Source organism: Notamacropus eugenii, chromosome 1, assembly GCF_028372415.1.
Source record: "Notamacropus eugenii isolate mMacEug1 chromosome 1, mMacEug1.pri_v2, whole genome shotgun sequence".
NCBI lineage: Eukaryota > Metazoa > Chordata > Mammalia > Diprotodontia > Macropodidae > Notamacropus > Notamacropus eugenii.
This window is the reverse complement of record NC_092872.1, coordinates 208,654,893-208,675,180: the sequence shown is the minus strand read 5'-3', so window position 1 is coordinate 208,675,180 and position 20,288 is coordinate 208,654,893. Positions and strand designations below refer to the sequence as shown.

At 37.1% G+C, this 20,288-nt stretch overlaps 1 non-coding gene across 1 annotated transcript; it reads right to left on the bottom strand.

The window, feature by feature from the left end:
• Positions 1–12,047: 12,047 nt before the first annotated feature.
• On the bottom strand, positions 12,048–12,153 carry LOC140521773 (U6 spliceosomal RNA). The gene has a single exon (XR_011973073.1). It is a non-coding gene; the product is annotated as a U6 spliceosomal RNA (small nuclear RNA).
• Positions 12,154–20,288: the final 8,135 nt, after the last annotated feature.

Sequence of the window (20,288 nt, the reverse complement as noted above, 5' to 3'; positions counted from 1 at the left end):
TGTGTGTGTCAGTCATTTTGCCCCTTTGAGAATGCCGTATCTCCCAGGAGATATCTTTATTACCAAGGTCAAAGGCATGTCTTATAAACGTGTCGATTCACAACACGACATGAATCCCACTTTAAAAGTGAAGCAATTTTCCTGAATCTTGTATGTGTATTTTAAAGCTATTGCTATGATGGTAGAGGAAAAACAACCCTCCCAAAACAAAAACAACAAAAACCCCTCATACAACCAAATAGTTACTAGATAAAATTTCAAAGAAAACAATGAGATTTTACTTAACTTGAAAGTCCTCTAATCCCCAATATCAAAATTTGCACTGTAATATTTAAGTGTATATACAAAAAGTTTGGATTGAAGTTGACAAAAGTCTTAAGTCACTGGACATCAACTCTCCATCCCATGGCTGCTACAGGCAGTAAGTAGGTTTTGGCTTGTAAAATTGCTTTGCTATGTTATAAGACCTCTTTGTATATGTAGAAATATACACATATACTACATATATGATATATGTATATCTACACACAATGTACATATACACACTTGATGTATTCATATCAAGACATGCAAACAATTACCCTGGGTTTAATAAATCCCATAGGCATTCATGTAAGTTAATATAAGGTTATTATTTTGTCAAAAAGCTTGGTGCTGTCGTCAAAGATATAATGGAAATCAAGGGATCAGTCTTCTAGGTTTCACCCTGTCACTAACTGGCTTCTTGAGCACTGGATTTAGAGTCAGGTTTGAGGTCTGAATCTTTGCTCTGCTCCTTAATACCTGGGTGACCTGGAGAAAGTCACCTGACCTCTCTAAGCATAGATCTAAACAACATTTCTAAATTTGTGATCCTTTGACCTTTGTCAAATTGCTTAACTTATCCCAAGATCATATGGTCCAACATTCTCATCTGGAAAAGGAGGATCTTGGACAAGATGAATTCTAACTGCCTTAACAACTTTAAAATTCTACATTTCATGTACATATTTGTATATATACATATACACATATATGTAGGATTGTAGGAAATTAATTGATTTTAATTAAAATGTTATAAAGATGTTTAACCAATAAAAATCTATTTAATGCTATAACAAGGAAACCAAAGAACCTTAAAAATGTCTTTAGGCTATAAGCATTGACTTATGTGCAGAGAAATGCTTGCCAAACATAACACTGCTTTGGAGTATTAATTAGTTCACTTATAAAACCTCATGAAGAAAATGATAGGAAGCTGTGATTAGTATCACCTCATAATGCAGAGAAAAACCAATGAAGGATAAAACCAGTTTAAAGAAAGTTTGGTAAGAGACTCAATTAAACAGAGTCATCCCAGGGGCATTTAAAAATGAAAATTAAAACACAACAAATGGAAGAAAAATAGAAAAGATCTACAAAAATATTATAACAAATTTTTTCATGAGCAAAGATAGGAGTGTTACCACACTTGGATTCCACTATCTTTGTCCTGTCTGTGCTTATAGAATATTTAGAAATAACACAAAAGAAAACAAAGAGAAAATAGAAAAAGACTTACTGCACATAGAGAAGATCCATGCTGGAAGCAACACATTTGTGAGGGAATCAAAGGCTCTATTCCAAAGGAAAAGATAATAAAGGCATGGGAAAATCTTGGGCTTTATAAATAATGAAACAAGACAACCAAGAAAACACCACCACTGGCCTATGTGCTTACATACTTTCCCATGTCAAATTTTTATGAGAATCATCTCTACACAGATATAGAGCATCTTAGTAAAGAATGCTAAAAGGAAAGAGGCAGACTTTCACAAGCAGTATTTCACATCTTTTGCTGTTGTTTAGTTGTTTTCCAGTTGTGTCCAACTCTTCATGTCCCCATTTGGGGTTTTCTTGGCAAAGATACTGGAGTGATTTGCCATTGCCTTCTCTAGCTCATTTTACAGATGAAGAAACTGAGGCAAATAGGATTAAGTGACTTGCCCAAAGTCACAAGGTATTAAGTGTCTGAGAAACTCAGGAAGATGAGTTTTCCTGACTCTAGGCCTGGAACTATATCCACTTCACCACTAAGCTGCACATTTCACATCTTTACTATTACACAACTGACTGAGGGATGTACCGATTTAAGATTCCATTGTGTTTATTATCTGTTTATTATTTTTTTTAAAAGCATTTGATTTGTCTGTAACTTAGTCTTTCTAGTTGCTTGGGGGCACTGAGAGGTTAAATAACATATCAAACATGACACAACCAGTATCTGTTGGGGCAGGATTGGAAAGAAGATCTCTAGTCCGCGTGTTATTTTGTAATTTTAAAAAGTAATTTTGCAGACTAAGCCCTATCCTTTTATACAACTTGTATTTATGACTTCTGTATTATGTCTTGCTTAATTTAGCATGGGAAGATCAGGTTGTCTTTTTGTACTACATGTAATAAGTCCAACATTTTAAGTTATACTAATCATCCATTTTCTGTTTTTATGAGTCAGGCTTAATACTATTCACTTATCTTTCCTTTTATTTGGATACACAGTTGTCTGTTCTTGATCATTCAAAGACGAATCATTTAGGTCCTTTATTTCTGTCGCTGTCATTTCATAATGGGGAAAATGATGATGACTCACTTCTACAACACTTTTGGGTTTGCAAAATGTTATATATATATACATATATATGTGTATATATGTATATGTATATGTATATATGTACATATATAACAACCTGTGATGCAGGTAGTACAAGCATTCACAGAATCTTGCCACTGGAAAGGCTTTCAAGGGTCATCTAGTCCAACTCCTACCTGACTAAGAATCACCTCTACAACATCACTGACAAGTGATCAGCCAGTTGTTTCTTTTTTATTGATCTCTTTTATTTTTTTAAATTGACAGTCATCTCTGGATATACCCCTTATTTATCCTACATAAACTGCTACGTCCTACAATGAACTGCTCCTTGTGATAAATTTAAAAGACAAATCTAAGCATAACAGTTAAACAAAACCAACTGACATACTAACCCAGTATGACAGCATATGTGATATTCCAATTCTGTATTCTCCCTACCTTTCCAGTGAAAGGAGGGAAGTGCATTTCCTCATCTCTTTTCTGGAGCCAAGATTAGTCATTATAATTAAATAGTGTTCAGTTTTATTTAATTGATCTTTTTATATTGTAGTCATTGTGTGCATTATTTTTCTGGTTCTGCTTACTTTACTCTGCATCAGTTAGGAAAAGTCTTTTCATGTTTCTCTAAATTCCTCATATTCACAATTTCTTGCATGTGATAGTATTCCATTACTTTCATATACCACATGACCAAATATACCTCAATGCAGCTTCCACCAATCACATATACACATATATACATATATGTATATGTAACATATACGTATATACATCTGTATTTATGTACTTGGTCCTTCTAGTTAATTAACAATGTGCTCCTTGAAGGAAAAAAGAACTCCTGCCTAGATGAAGAATGAAGTCATTTTGCATGAATTGAAATCTGAATTTTTGTCTTGATGCACCCTCCAAGGAACGGGGGAGGGGAGAGCTGCAAATGTTGAAGGAGGCCTCTATGAGATTTGATCTTAGATGCAGTAAAGCAACTGTTGGGAGAGGACACCTTGTATAATGGATAGAGAGCTGCTCTTGGAGTCAGGAAGACAGGTTCCAGTCCTGCCTCTGACATATATTGGTTGTTTGAGACTTGACAAGGCTTAACCCTATGTACTAAAGGAACTCTAAGTTGTCCAACAGTTGTTGAAGATCTGCTTTGGCATAGGGATATTCCTTATTGGAGCTCCCTATATCAAGAAAAGATCTAGAACCTTATCCCCACCCCTAATAATAATAAAAAAGCAGATAGTCGGAAAGAACCATGAGAATACTTCACACTGATGCCACTTATCCAGATACTGATGTCATTTATATGCTAGACAGTAATGCTGGCACTTTAACTTAATGCCTGACTGATTCTATGATTCTTCTCCTGGGAAACAATATCTCAGCTCTACAATCTATTCCAACTTAACAATACTGCTGCTACAGTATCATTTAGTGAACATTTTGACTGGATTTCTCAGATCATGGAATCTCCAGGGATCTTCAGAGAGATAATCCTCCCCAACCAAGTTCCAACCAAACCATTCTACTTGCTGTTCTCCATGTAGGACATTCCATTTCACTCTTTCAGGACTTTATAAAAACTATCTACTATGTCTAGAACATTCTCCTTCTCACCTCTGCCTCTTGCAACCTCGCACTCCATTCAAGGCTCAGCTCAAGAGCTATACAAGATCCTTCCTTATCTCTTAAATTTTTAATATTTTCTATCTTCCCATCCAACTGCTCACTTTCTCTCTCTCTCTCTGTCTCTCTCTCCATATATGTGTGTATATATGCATATATACATAATATACATATGTATATGTATATACATATGTGTATATTTGCTTATTTGACTACCTGTTCTATCTCCCAGTAAAATTATTTTTGTCTTTTTATCTCCATACTTAGCACAGAGTTTAGCACACAGTAGGTGATAAATAAATGCTTGTTGAATTATTTGAATCAAATCTTGTTACCTAGTAGTGATCCTGAAGAGATAATTCTAAATTCATGTAACGTCCATAACACTAGCTTTTCCTCTTAGAAAAAAAGGTAATGAAATTCTCTTTTGGAGAAAGAGGAAAGCTGGGGTACCACAGTTGCCAAATGTTGCATATTTTAAAAAATTATTTTATTTGTTTTCAGTTTTCTACAATCATTTCCATATATCTTAGATTTTTCTTCTCTCTCCCCCTCTTTCCCCCTTCCTTTCCCTCTCTCTCTCCAAGACAGCATGTAGTCTTATATAGGTTCTATACATACATTCTTATTAAATACATTTTCGCCTTAGTCATGTTGCATAGAAGAATTAAAATGAATGGGAGAAACCATAAAACAAAACAAAACATAACACAAGAGAAAATGGTCTGCTTCATTCTGCGATCCAGTTCCACAGTTCTTTCTCTGGATGTGGAAAGCGTTTTGCCTCAAGAGTCCACTGGGAATTTTTTAGGTCCTTGCATTGCACACTGTGGTTGTTGCTATGTACAGAGTTTTCCTGGTTCTACTCCTTTCACTCGGCATCAGTTCATGTAAGTTCTTCCAGGCCTCTCTGAAGTCTTCCTTTTCATCATTTCTTATAGTACAATAGTATTCCATTACATTTATATCCCATAACTTGTTCAGCAAATGTTGCATATGGTATCAGAGGAAGTTTTTTATAATCAGTTTTATTTAACTACTTTTTTTTACAAGGATGAGTTCAGTTTTGCTAAGGTGAAAGTCTGGAGTGCTGTACAATGAAAGGCATTAATTAAATTTCAAAAGAAATAACATTGGCCGGTGAGCCAAGAGGTATGTATAATTCCTCCCAGGTCTGATCTAGCTTGCTGATTAGACCACTCTGGAGTCCTGTAATTGGTAGCTGGTAGTTTAGTGGATAAAGTGATAAATCTGAAAGATCTGAGTTCAAATCTGGACTCTGACACTTATTGGCTATGTAACCTTGGGCAAATTGCTTAACCTCTGTTTACTTCAATTTCCTCAACTATAAAATGGGGATAATAATAGCACCTACCCAACAGGGTTGTTATGAGGATCAGATGAGATCAAAAGTACATAGCACAGTGCCTGGCATAGAGTAGGTACTATATAAATGCTTGTTTGCCTTTTTTATGCATAGTCCTACTAATTTTTCTAAATATATAATTGTTCAACTTAATTAAATTAATCTAAAGCAACTTTTGTAAAAAAAAAAAAGTTTTAAAAAAGTGTTTCTTGCTTTGGGTCCCATGATGGTCTAGTTTGACTATTACAGATAGGACCCCAATCCATCAGATAATTCCCAACCTGCCATTTCATAAAATGACTCCTGGAGTGGAATTGGTGGAGCCAAAATGATTGGAGAAAAGGCAGGAACTTGCTTGAGCTCTCTCAAAATTCCCTTCCAAGCAACTTTAAAATAAACTTTGAAATGCTTTTCCATTTCAAGGTAACTTAGAAGATGAGCAGGAAAGGTCTGTCAAACCAGGGTGAATGGAGCACAGTATAGTACATGCAACACCCCAGCAAGCCAGAAGGAGGTTTTGGGGACAAATGAATTGGTAGCAGCATCTTCCAGAGTTCTCATGCCATAGATAGTAAGAGAATTGGACAGTTGGTCGAAAGGAGATAACAGGGGTTCCTTGAGTGACACTGGGTGCAGAATTCTGTTGTATCACCCCTACTCAGATCTAGATTGCAATTCTAGGTTATAGTCCCAGGGTGAGGAGAAGAACTAGCACATTAGAACTTGCTGCCAAAGGGGAGTGGGGATCCTGGTCAGAGTTCCAAGATGGAAAAGAGTGCTTATGGGGTGCTCATAGACCAGAGCACAGGCCAGGAGAGTAGAAAACACAACTCTCTTTAGATCACACTACCTTGGAAGAACTGAAAACTTACAGACATTCCCCCCTCCCCAACCATGAACTAACTCTAAAAACAGTTGTACAAAAAAATTGAAGCTTGGGACAGTGTCCCCTCCAAATGAGGAGTGGAGCCCAATTTTAACGTAAAGTTAAAAATGAAGAAATAGGTTGGAAAAATGACCAAACAATAACAACAAAGAATACAACCATAAAAGTTACTAAAGTGACAGGGAAGATCAAATCACAAACTCTGAAGAAGACAACAAAATCAAAACTGCTACATTCCAACTTCAAAGAAGGATATGAATTGATCTTGAGCTCCCAAAAAGAATTCCTGGAAGAGTTCAAAAAAGATTTTAAAACTCAAATAACAGAGGCAGAGGAAAATAAGGAAAAGAAATGAGAATGATGCAAAAAGAGTCAGCAGCTTTGTAAAGGAGGCACACATACACACACACACACATACACACACACAACCTGAAGAAAAATAACATCTTAAAAAACTGAATAGACCAAATAGCAAAAAGAGGCACAAAAATCAAATGGAGAAATGCTTAAAAACCAGAATTGGACGTATAGAAAAAGATATGTAAAAAATTGCTGATAAAAAAAAGAACTTCTTAAAAAGTAGAACTGGCCAAATGGAAAAGGAGGTACAAAAATTCACTGAAGAAAATAATTCATTAAAAATTGGAATTGAATAAGTAGAAGTTAATGGACATCAAGAAACAATAAAACAAAATCAAAAGAATGAAAAAAAAGAACATGCGAAATATCTCATTGGAGGAACAACTGACCTGGAAAATAGATTGAGGAGAAATCATTTAAGAATTACTGGACTATCTGAAAGCCACGATCAAGATACCATCTTTCAAGAAATTATCAAGGAAACCTGCCCTGATATCCTAGAACCAGAAGTAAAATAGGAATTGAAAGAATCCACCGATCATCTCCTGAAAGAAATCTCAAAATGAAAACTTCCAGAATATTACAGTCAAATTCCAGAGCTCACAGGTCAAGGAGAAAATATTGCAAGCAGTGAGAGGAAAAACAGTTCAAATATTGTGGAACTACAATAAGGATAACATAAGATTTAGCAGCTTTTACAATAAAGGATCAGAGGGTTTGGAATATGATATTCTAGAAGGCAAAGGAACTAGGATTACAATAAAGAAAAATTGCAATCAGCAAAACTGAGCATAATACTTCAGGGAGAAAATGGATATTTAATGGAATAGAGAACTTTCAAGTATTCCTGATAAAAAAGATCAGAACTGAATAGAAAATTTTGACTTTCAAATATAAGACTCAAGAGAAACATTAAAAAGGTAAGCAGGAAAGAGCAAAAATAGAGCAAAAATAAGGTTATTCTCTTTACATTCTTAAATGGGAAGACACATAACTCCTAAGAGCATTGTCATATTAGGGCAGTTAAAAGGAGTATATATAGACAAAGGGCACAGGTATGAGTTAAGTATGATGGAATGATATCTTTAAAAAAATAAAATTAAAGGAGGAGAAAGAGAAATGCCATGGTTGGTGGAGCTGTGAGCTGATCCAACCATTCTGGAGAGCAATTTGGAACTATGTCCAAAGGGCTATAAAAATGTGTATATCCTTTGACCCAGAAATATTGCTTCTAGGTCAGTATCCCAAAGAGATCATAAAAATGGTAAAAGGTCCTACATGTAAAAAAATATTTATAGTAGCTCTTTTAGTGGTGACCAAGAACTGGAAATCTAGGGAATACCTATCAATTGGGGAATGGCTGAACAAGTTGTGGCATATGAATGTAATGGAATACTATTGTGCTATAAGAAATGATGAACAGGTGGACTTCAGAAAAACCTGGAAAGGCTTATGTAAACTGATGTTGAGTGAAATGAGCAGAACCAGGAGTACATTATATACAATAATGGCCACAGTGTGTGAGGACTGTTTCTGATAGATTTAGCCCTTCACAGCAATGCAAGGACCTAAAACATTCCCAAAGGACTCTTGCTGTAAAATGCCATTCACATCCAGAGGAAGAACTATGGAATCGGAACACGGAATGAAGCAGTCTATTTTCTCTCATGTTATGTTTTATTTTTTCTCATGATTTCTCCCATTTGTTTTAATTCTTCTATGCAACATGACTAATGTGAAAATGTGTTTAATAAGAATGTATGTGTAGAACTCATATAAGATTGCAAGCTGTCTTAGAGAGGGAGGAGGAAGGAAGGGGGAGAAAATTTAAAACTTAGGGAAGTGATTATTGAAAACAGAAAACAAATAAATTGATTAAATTTTTTAAAAAAGAAAAAAGGAAAGGAATGCAAATAAAAGCTATTTAGTCATATAAAAATGCTCTAAATCACTACTGATTAGAGAAATAAAAATTAAAACAACTTGGAGGCACTACTCTACTTCTATCAGATTGGCTATTATGACAGAAAAAAATGACAAATGTTGGTGAGAATGTGGGAAAATTGAGACACTAATGAACTGTTGGTAGAAGTGTGAACTGATTCAACCACTCTGGAGAACAATTTGGACTTATGCCTACAGGGTTATGAAACCCTTTGACACAGCAATACCACTAGTTGGTCTGTATCTCAAAGAGATAAAAAACAAAAAGGAAAAGAATCTATAAGTACAAAAATATTTATAGCAAAGATTTTGAAAGTGAGGGGATGCTCATCAATTGGGGAATGACTGCACAAGTTGTGGTATGATGTCATGGAATGCTACTGTGCTATAAGAAATGAAGAGCAGGTTGTTCTCAGAAAAACTTGGAAAGACTTAAATGAACTATGGTACAGTGAAATGAGCAAAACCAGTTGAACACTGTACACAGTAAAAGTAGCATTGTACAACGATCAATTGTGAATGACTTACCTATTCTCAGCCATACAAACATCCAAGACAATTCCAAAGAACTTATAGTGAAAATTTTATCCATCTTGAGAGGAAGAACTGATAAAGTCTGAATACAGATCAAAGCATACTTTTCTAACTTTATGTTTCTTGTTTGTTTCTCTGTTTGTTTTGGTCAGTGTTTTGTTTCACAATTTGGAAATATGGTTTGTATGACTGTGAATATATGTAATTTATATCAAATTGCTTGTCTTCTCAATGAGGAAACAGGAGAAGGAGAGAGAGGATTTGAAACTCAAAATTGAAAAAAAAATTAATGTTAAAAATTGTTTTTTTCCATGTAATTGCGAAAAAATAAAATATCAAACAAAAAGTCATTAAAAATTAATAAAGTGGCTTCCAATGTACTATATGGTTGCTTTTCAAAGTTTGGTTGTAAACTAGCTCTTTGGAACTTAGAGAACATTGTTTCCCCATAGATTCACTGTTGTGGATCTAAGTTAAGTTCCTAGACTAGTGCATGAAAGCCTATTTAATCCACAAGGCAGTTGAACTCTAGTAGTGATTATAGTGTTGTATCTAAAGCTTCCTTGGGGCCTGAGTCCTAGGTCTACTGAATCTCTTTGAAGCCTGAAAATCTCAGCATGCTGATACACCTTGAGCTCAGTGGAAAGGAGTACAGTAGATGGGGATCCAATGAATGACTTCTTATGAAGACCTTTAGCGATAGCAGGCTGAGGCAATAGCTCAGTTCTATGGACTGGTGCTCTGAGGTTGACATGCTTAGATGGAGGACTGCCTCTAAATGATGGTTATTGTTGTGTATGGTAGATACTGTACATTCAATCTACAATTGTGGTTTAGAATCAAAGGCTAAGATGAGAACTCTACATTTCTACCCACAATTCTGACTTTTTCTTTAAGAGCTTGATAGATGGAGTCATCCCTCTCTGGTGCCCCAGTTTCTCTAGTTTGGAACCTTTTGTAGTACAATGGGAATGGAGTGAGGAAGAAGACTTGTCTTCCTGGGTTCAAATCTGGTCTCAGACACTTACTAACTGAGTGATTTTGGGCAAGTCATTTTATCCTGTTTGCCTCAGTTTTATCATTTGTAAAAAGAGCCAGGGAAGGAAAAGGCAAACCAATCCAGTATCTTTGCCAAGAAAACTCCAAATTGGATCATTAAGAGTCAGACACAACTGAAAAAAAAAAGATGACCCTCCGAAGAGAGAGGCAGGAGGATTAGCTAATTTCATGCTTATTGAGTATTTTTAACATTCCAGGAAGAAAAACACCTTACAAGGGCAAAATATTTGAGTGTTCCTCTGGTCTAGGGGATTGTTTTTAGAGACTCTTCAGTGGGCTCCCTGAAATCATTTTTAGTGTTGGCAAGATTGGTGAGAGGTATGAAGAATAGTTTTATGGTTTTGAACAGTTAACATTGTTCTTATGATATATGAGAAACAAGACCCATTTTTAGAGATATCTAGCACAATTTAAAGAAACTTTTACCAGGTCACCTGAAATTCAAAGACGTCACTGGAACACTATGTTCCCTTTCTGAATCTTTTGGAAGAAAATGCTTGACAAAGCCAAATACTGAAAATTCCTAAAGGGATCATTGGAAGCCATATTTAAATCCTCATAGTAACATGGTAGGACTATTTACCAGTTTAGTAAGGGGCCAGGGAGAAAAGAGACAGAGATAGAGACATGGAATGAGACAGAGAGATAGAGAGAAGGGAAGGAAGGAAGGAAAGAAGGAAGGAAAGAAAAAAGGAAGGAAGGAAAAAGGGAAGAAAGTTAGAAGGGAGAGGAGAGGAAGAAAGAAAGAAGGAAGGAAGGAAAGTTATTGTGTCCTCCTGTCAGTGAAGGCTTATTTCCAAGTTCTCCTTGTATTCACTGGTAGGGGTGGAGGATGTGACTCTCATTTCTTTTGAAAAAAGAAGTCTATGTGTCATCTTTGAGAAGTGAATGCCATATAGTACAACAATTGTCAATCTTTTTTCTTTTTTGCCAGGGATTGCAAAAGAATAGGAAATGTGCTATTGGAAGACAGTACTAAGGAATCAAAAATATTTTTTAAGTGTCCACTAAGTACCCTTGGATTGGTCTTCTGAAAGACAACAAACTTAATTGTCCCCTGAGTTTACAAAATCAAACTTTATCTGAGGTGTGTAAGAGTGAGGCTGATATTTTCTATTAGTAGAAAGTAAAGAGTCAAATTAGATAACCCCTATGGTCTTTTCTAGCTATAAATTTATGCTTTTATGACTCCCCCCTAATTTTCTAGTTGCCTTTTATGAAAAATACCTCAAATTCCAGAAATTTAAGTTTTATATCTTCTCTATAAGATAGACTCATTCTTTGTTTATGTCCACAAATCCATTCATTTTTCATTCACATATTACTTCTATTCTATTTTAAAGTTCAATTCAATTGGAGGGAGATGTTTGCTTCGTGTCATAGTGCCTGAAGTTGAAGTGGCAGATTTGCCAGCTATGAATAACAGTGTAGTTTGTCCTCAAAAATCTTCAGGGACAGATCATTGGAACAACCTGGATAAACAAGAATCAGAAACAATCAAACTCAATAACAGTATTTGATAAACAACAGAATATAAACTTCTTAGGGACAGACCAATTATTTGATGAGAACTGCTGAGATAACAGGGAAGCAGTTAAAAAATTAAAAAACTGCTTTGATCAGCAATTTACATCATATACTTCTGGCTGCCATTTAAAAAAAAAAATAGGGAACGCTTCACAAATTAGTGTGTTGTGTTTGTGCAAGGGCCATGTTAATCTTCTCTATATTGTTCTAATTTAGTATATGTACTACTAAAGCAAGTTCATGGCTGTCATTTCTAAACCATTCAGTTTGGCCATCATCCTTATCTTCCCCTCATCCCCCCCAGATTCTTAGACTCTGCCATTGGACCTAGCTTGGACTCTGATTTATTCCCTTTTGACTTATCTTGGCCAGGATCAATTGTTCCCATTGCCAAGCCATCTCACATGCAGCCCTCCTCTTTCTAGCTCTCCTTCTAATAGAATGTAATTTCCTTGAGAGACTATTTTGTTAACTCATATTTGTACCCCCCAGTGCTTAGCCCACCACTTGACACAGAGTAAAAGCTTAATATATTCTTTTTCTCTTCTCTTCTCTTCTCTTCTCTTCTCTTCTCTTCTCTTCTCTTCTCTTCTCTTTTCTTCTCTTCTCCTCTCCTTTCTCACTTTGCCTCCATCTTACCTTTTTCCTCTCTGTCTCTGTCTTTGCATCCCTCTTTCTCTGTCTTCCCCATAATAAATTCAGGGGATATTTGATGGATAGGGATAAAATTTTTCATCAAATGTCATGAATAAGGATTTGATATCCAAGGTAACAGAAATGTTTAAGATCAATAGCTATGTCCTAATGGATAAGCAAAGGATTTGAACAAGCATTTCTCATCAGAATTGAAAGCTGTTAAGAGAAAGTGAAAGATTTCTTTCAAATTACTGCTAATATAAGAGAAATTAAACTTCAAGGCCAACACAGAGCTAGGGAAGCTGAGCTCAGCTAAATTAATTCTGTGACCTTACTGAGTATCTTTCCCATGCTATGACAAAGTAAACTTTTGATTAACTGTTAGATGGTCTTTGAGTGTCTCATTTCATTCCAACATTAAATGTGAAGCACCAGAGACTAGCCTGTATCAAGCATGGCCTCATTCATTTAGGGTCAATAAATTAGAGATGGCAGAGATATACAGAGAGAGTGGGTGGAGATGATAAAACTGAGCCCTAGGTGGCTCTAAGACATCTTCTCAAGTATGAGTCATGGAGGACAAAAGAAATGATGACTCCTATCAACCATATCCCAGTGAAGAAAGTTGGAACAATACTCCTAGAGGACAGACTCACATGCAAAGACAATCCAGAGGTTGACTCATTAGGGGTTAGAGATTATAGGCAGAAATGGTACTTTAGGTCACTGGGGCTGACTATATCCACATGCTCACAGTAAGTACCAAGATATTGGTTACAGAAATACAGCAAGTCACAGCAGAAATACCAGGAATGAAAAATTATTTATCAAATGCTTACTATGAGCGTTATCCATCCAGGTACCAGGTGGACATATTATATTCCTAAGATAATGGAGAAAGAACTTACATATGTTACCAGATGATGTCCACTGATGGAGTGTAGTCCAACATGTGAGATTGCTTTTTCTATTTCCATGTGATCTTTATGCTTTGAATACTGTTTGCAGTTATTATGAAGCCTGATGAAGATTCCCTGGACTGAAATACCATAAGATGCGTACCTGAACAGAGGGGAATTTTGTCAAGATATGTGATCTCTGATGGTGGAGCAGGAAACTGATAGAAAGGAGAAAAGCCTTGCTAGTCAGTCGGTAAGCTTCTCACTTTGGAGCTCAGTAGTCTTAGTTTATTCTTGAGACCTCTGGGCAAGGAGATAAGTCATGAGCTCCTGGGTCAGGAAGCAGACACAGAGTAACCTATTGTCCTAGGACCCTATTTTCTATATGGGGATTCCCTGATCAGCTGTATGTGGAGAAAGAAAGCAATGCCTTTTGCTGGGCATCAGCTTTTGTTTTGACCATCAAATTGAACCAAGAGGCACTGCTGAAAGCCTGGATCTTACCTACACGAATAAAGTTTGATGACTTTAGAACTTCCCAGTTTATTTGGGCTTGAGGACTGAGCCAATAGATATGCTCTTATTTCCAAAATACCCCACACTGAACCCAGTAACCTATAGGAACTCCAGAGTAGATTATTTTCTGGTTGTTTTTCAGTCATTTCAGTCATGTCCAAATCTTCGTGACCTCACTTGGGATATTCTTGGCAAAAATACTGGAGTGGTTTGTCATTTTCTTCTCCGAGTCATTTTATGGATGAGGAAATTGAGGTAAACAGGATTAGGTGACTTGCCTAGGGTCACACAAGTAGTAAGAGTCTGAGGCCAGATTTGAATTCAAGAAGAGGAGTTTTCCTGATTCTAGGCCTGGCACCCTATTCACTGTGCCCATTTTCTACAGTTGTCCATTTTCTGATTAGATAGATTCAAGTTTTCTCAGTTGTTCTAGAGCTGTATCTACTAGTCAATTAGTATTTACTACCTACCAGTGCAGAAATCTTTGTGTGTATGTTCGTCCTTCATTGCCGAAGAAGACCATGCCATCAGAGAAATGATGACATGATGTGCACTTGACTTTGTTTTGAGCGAGGGAAGGCAGTGCAGGTTACCAGCAGGTCTCCTCCAGAGCCATCTGAATCCAGTGACCAGATATTCATCAGGATGACTGGAGATGACCCAGGATGAGTCAGTTTGGGTTAAGTGACTTGCCCAAGGTCACACAACTAGTGAGTGTCAAGTATCTGAGGTGAGATTTGAACTCAGGTCCTCCTGACTCCTGCATTGGTGCTCTATCCACTGCACCTCACTCACCTCAGACACTTCAGTGCAGAATACAATACTAGTGGGGATATGCAAAATAATTAGCAGTCACTGTCCTTGCCCTCAAGATGTTTATAATCTAGTTGGGAGGACACATGGAACAACTGAAGAAAACATTTATAGCCTGAGTTAATTAGCATAGTGCAATTTGAGGACATACAAGCTAACCAGTAGAAGAGTGACCAAGAAATAGTTGTTGCATTCTTATTTCAAAGGTAAACATGGTTGTACTGGGTTTAAATTGTTGCCCCATCCATTATATTCAGGAGACCTAGTTAGATCAGAGCACCATGCTACATTTTGGGATCCAAGATTTGGTGCCTAGGAACATGCACAGGGTCCAGAGGAGAGCCACAAAGATGATTAAGAACTAGAGCATAAAATCTGTAAGAGAAGGTTTAAAGGAATAAGATTTAGGGCACTATTTAATGTTAGTCTTATACTATGGAATGTGCATTCATATACACTCTTCTTTTTCTATTTCACTTTATACATGAAAGCACTTATTTTATTTTGTGTTTGTTAAGTTCAAAAATTTTTTTTAAAGGTATGAAACAGAATAGCGACTAGCAATTATCCATCTTAACTAAGAATTGTACTGACTTTGTACATACTTTGTATTTGCTTTTCTCTCTATTTGCTGGCCTCCCTTCTCCCCCACCTCAATTAGGATGTATACTCTTTGATAGCAACTGTTTTTATTTTTATATTTCATGGTCTCTCCCCCTCACTGTTCTCATTCCCCACCTAGTGCAATGCCTGGGACATAGTAGGTATCCAATACATGCCCATCGAACGATGGAGTGAATGAATGAATAGTATAAGAGATATAGGTGAATGTAGAGATATAGTTTTGATGAATATCAGCATGAGAAAAAAGAATTTCCTAATAGGACAGCAACATATTTGACTGGGAGACTGTGGAATCTCTTTCCCCGGAGACGTTAAACAGGAGAGACAACATCTGCCTGGTATGGTTTATATGTGGTACATCTGAAAACAAGATGGGGAGAGGATGAACTAGAGACCCTCTCTGGGTTCCAGGAACTGTGAGATCCTCTGATTTCCTTAGACTTCAAAGAATACCTCCTCTTAGTTCTTGACCCATGCTTACAGCTGTGAGCGTTGGTGAACTCATCCAAAGTTTTGTCCCTCTTTTGACCTCTGGTTGGAGCATTCAAACAAGTTTCCTCATTTCAGTTTAAAAAGCAGCAGTAAAACAGACCAAAGATCACAGTTTTTGCCTTCCTTATGCTGCATTATTAATAATAATGGTAATAGTGATGATGGTGATGATGTAATTTTTTTAAAGAGTAAAAGACAACTGTAACAAATAAAAACAAATGACTGTTGGAAGAGAAAGATGAAAGCTCCAGAGCCCTCCGGGGAAAAGAGAACGTGTGATGGGCAAACTACTAAAAGTCCCTAAGGAATGTCAGTGGGCATGAAATGTAAAACAATGCAAATGACTTCAGGCATCTGTTACTAGGTAACTCTGGCTTCCCATGAATGGGGAAGGAGCACCAGACCAGCCTGTAGCAGAACAGTCGCAACTATTGAGACGGGGAGTCATGTGACAGCATTTGGGCTTTAGGACCCAAATCTTTGATCAATATGTCCTTTTGTTCCTATGTACAATGATTACAATGGGAATGATTCTTCCTTCAGTCGTGCTCTGGATAGGACACTCCTATATTGAACATATCCAGTGCTTGAAATGGGGGGAGGAGGGAAGGGGAAGAGAAGTGAGGGGAAGAGAGAGAAATGCAGGATGCCTGGGCAAAACGCCACTGTTTGTGGCTAACAGTATAAAAATCTTCTTGTGGTGGGTCTCAGGAATAATGTTTTCTATGAATGTTTTGGAAGATACTGTTCCCTTGCCTCTAGCCTACTTTTCCTGTCCCCACTGTTGATATTTATTATCTCTGCACAGGAGAAAATAGATTCGTAACTTGGAAAAAGAAGAAGTTAGTTATCGGAATGACCTGGAGCTAGAAGATAGGGATTTGGGTCCCCTAACCACGGGACCTTAGGCAGGTCACTAGCTTCATTGAGTCTCAGTTTCGGGATAAGTTAATTGAGAATAATAATTCCTATTGGGCCAGACTCACTGGGCTGTGATGAAAAACAAAAGAGATAATGAGTGAGAGTGGTTTATATCCCTAAGGGGCTATACAAATCTCAGCTCATAGAACTGATGGCTAGTCTTGGCTCTAGCACTGACTACCTATGTGGCCATGATGGGTTACTTGAGCCTCAGTTTTTTGTCTTTAGAGCGAAGTAGCAGTACCTATACGGCCTTCCTTTCTGGGTTGTTGTGAGACAAATGAGATAATGTGGATCAAGCATTTTGCAAACTTGAAAGCATTAGATACATATCAAGATTTTTAAAAAAAATATTAAGAATTTAGGAAGGATAGGAGTTCTTCAGCTAGTATCTTAGAATTTGAAATTTGGCTCTATAAAAACTTGATTGTGAATTCACTGTATATTATTGTGAAATCCTTGTTATACTTTCTCCTATTTCATTGGGTTCTGTTTCCTGGCTCAGATGGGAATCAAATGATGACAGAACTTTATTCCCTTTACTCTTAGTTCCAATAGGTATTCTCCCTGTTAGACAAGTTCCTTTCTAGATGATTCTTCGCTTAGATGATTCTTTTCTCTTTCATGAAATCTCAGTAGCCCTTTCCCAGAAGACTGGTATTTTTGCCCATCATAGAAACTATATTTTCTTGGCATTCACATTTACTCAGCAGAGAGAGAGCAGATAATGGGGGATATGGAAAGATTATACTAGATTGTGTGTATGGAACTAATGTGTGTATGGAACACCTCTCAAAAGTGGGATAGGCATCGTTATTACTAATGATGCCTCTCATGCTTTTGAGGAGCGTTCCATACTTTCCTTTAATGGGCTCTTTAGTCCCATTGCTATGAACACACTTTTTCTCCATTTTCTATCACATACTCCTTTCATCTATGAAAAACATGGGATACAGGGGACATATTCTTCATGTGAAGAAGTAGTCTTCTCAGTCAGATTCAAGATGCAGGAAATGCCCTTGCAAGCAAAAAGCATCACACTCCTCAGACAAGTAATAGCTCTGTGACCTCCGGCAAGTCATTTAACCCTGCTTGCCTCAGTTTCCTTATCTGTAAAATGAACTGGAGAAGGAAAGAGCAAACCACTCCAGTGTTTTTGCCAAGAAAACTCCAAATAGGGTCATAGTCAGATAAAGCTAAAAAAGACTGAATGACAAAAAAAAAAGGTATGCAAAGAACTTTACGGATATTATCTAATTTTTCCTTGATGCAATTTTTATCTTCATTTTACAGATGAGGAAACTGAAGTAGACAGCGATCTGGAAGGTAGGTGCTATTATTAGTCTCACTTTGCAAATGACAAAACTGAAGCAGACAGAAGTCTGGGAGGGAGGTGTTGTTATATCCATTTTATAGATGAGGAAACTAAAGCAGACAGAGGTTAAGTGACTTGCCCAGGGTCACACAGCTAGCAAGTGTCCAAGGTCAACTGCGAACTCAGGTCTTCTTGAATCTAGGTCTAGCACTCTATACACTGCTCCAGAGGAACAATAACTACTTTTATATGGTACTCACAAGATTGTTGTGAAGGAAGTACTTGGAAAAGCTTAAAGAATGAGTTATTAAAACATTTGTAGAGCTAAAAGTAGAAAGCTGCAAATATGAATTGTAATTATTTCCTGAGGCAGCCAATTCTACTTCTTTTTTAGTTTATCCTCACATTTAGTCCAAATTATCCTCTCCTGTCACTCAGAGCCAGCCCCCAGACTACACGGAGGCAGAATGACTTTTGGGATTTGAGAGATACCATGAGATCCCACCTAACCCCTGAGATGTTCCCTGCCAGTTCAACACCATATCATAAACAACAACCATTAGGAACATTCTTTTGGAATAGACATATTACAGATGTTATTGTGGACAAAGAAACCTAACTGTACATCTATGTCAGTCAGTCGCAATGTATACTCCAATGGCCTGTTGGACACCTCTCCTCTTGCAAAACAGAAATCACTAACTTCCCATTAATGTGTCTTTCCATTCAACTTTCCTCTCACTTTGGATGGCACCATTATTCCCTCTGTCACCCAGGCTCAAAGTCTCTAAATAGTCTTGGTGACTTACTTTTTGCTTGCACCCTCTTAAACAGTTGTCAAATCCTATTACAGTATCTCTTGCGACTGACTATTCCCTTTTCTACTCCTACTATGACCCTAATTCAGGTCTTCGTCACTTCTTTGCTGGAATATTTTAAGAATGTCTCCTGTGATTCCCCACCCCCCAGGCTTTCTCTTCTTCAGCCTAACCTATACACAGCAGACCAATAGAAGCTTCTGACTCTGACCAATCATTTACATGCTCACAAACCTTTGCTGGTTCCATCTTTCCGCTCTAAGAACAAATAGGAACCACTCAGCCTGGCATTTAGGGCCTTGTACAATGTCCCTCCATCTATAGTCTTATTTCACAGTTGTTTTTTTTCCCACGTTTGATGCTTTGGCAAATTCTACCTGTACTTTCATGCCTCTGAAATCACAAAGGCTATTTCTTGGTCCTGGAGCACACTTCCTCCTCATCTCTGCCTGTTGAAATACTTCTCTTCCATCAAGGCTCAGTCTCAACTCTACCTCTTTGGAAATTCTTGTTTGATATATCTCCACCTCTGCCTCTGGTCCTCTCCTCCCACCCCAGCTCAAAGTCATATGTTTCCCCTTACTTTCCAAATATACTTTATCTACATCTCTCCATTGCTCTTATAATCCTATATCATGTTTATTTGTGTGCTTGTCATAGCCACCCAATTAGAATATCAGCCCCTTTAGAGCAGCAGGGGTTATGCACCAGCACCTAGCACAGGGTCTTGTATGTAGAAGGTACTTAATAATGTTGAATTGAAATGAGAACTATCAGGGATCACTTGAAACAGAGCTTGTGACTAGAAAGTTGGCTTTCATTGGCCAGAATCAGTCACTGATAATAAGCCTAACCATGTACAATCCACTGACTTTGTCTGCCTCAATGAAATGAATAAAAATATCTCCATATATTTTATTTTTAAACTGTTTTTAACCATGAATATTTTTGTGTGTGTGCCAATAATCATTATGGACAGTTGAGTAAAATGGTAAAGTCTGCCAGAAGGCAGTTGTATTAATAGTAGCCAAGGCTCTGAGCATGAACCAGGCATTCACAACCCTAATTCCAATATCAAATCCCAAATAGATAGGACCATAAAATGGCAGGATTTAGCGCTAAAAGGGATCTTAGAGATGAGCTAGTCCAATCTGCTCATTTTATAGATGAGAAAATGGAGGTACAAAGGAGAGATGACTTGCCATCTTCTAGTAATTCTGGCATTATAAGGTGTGTACTGTCCATCCATTAATAAACTAGTATTTACTATATATGTCTACTAATTGCCAACCACTGTGGGAGGCTGTTCCATTCATACAGTGAATGGAGCAATTTCTACTC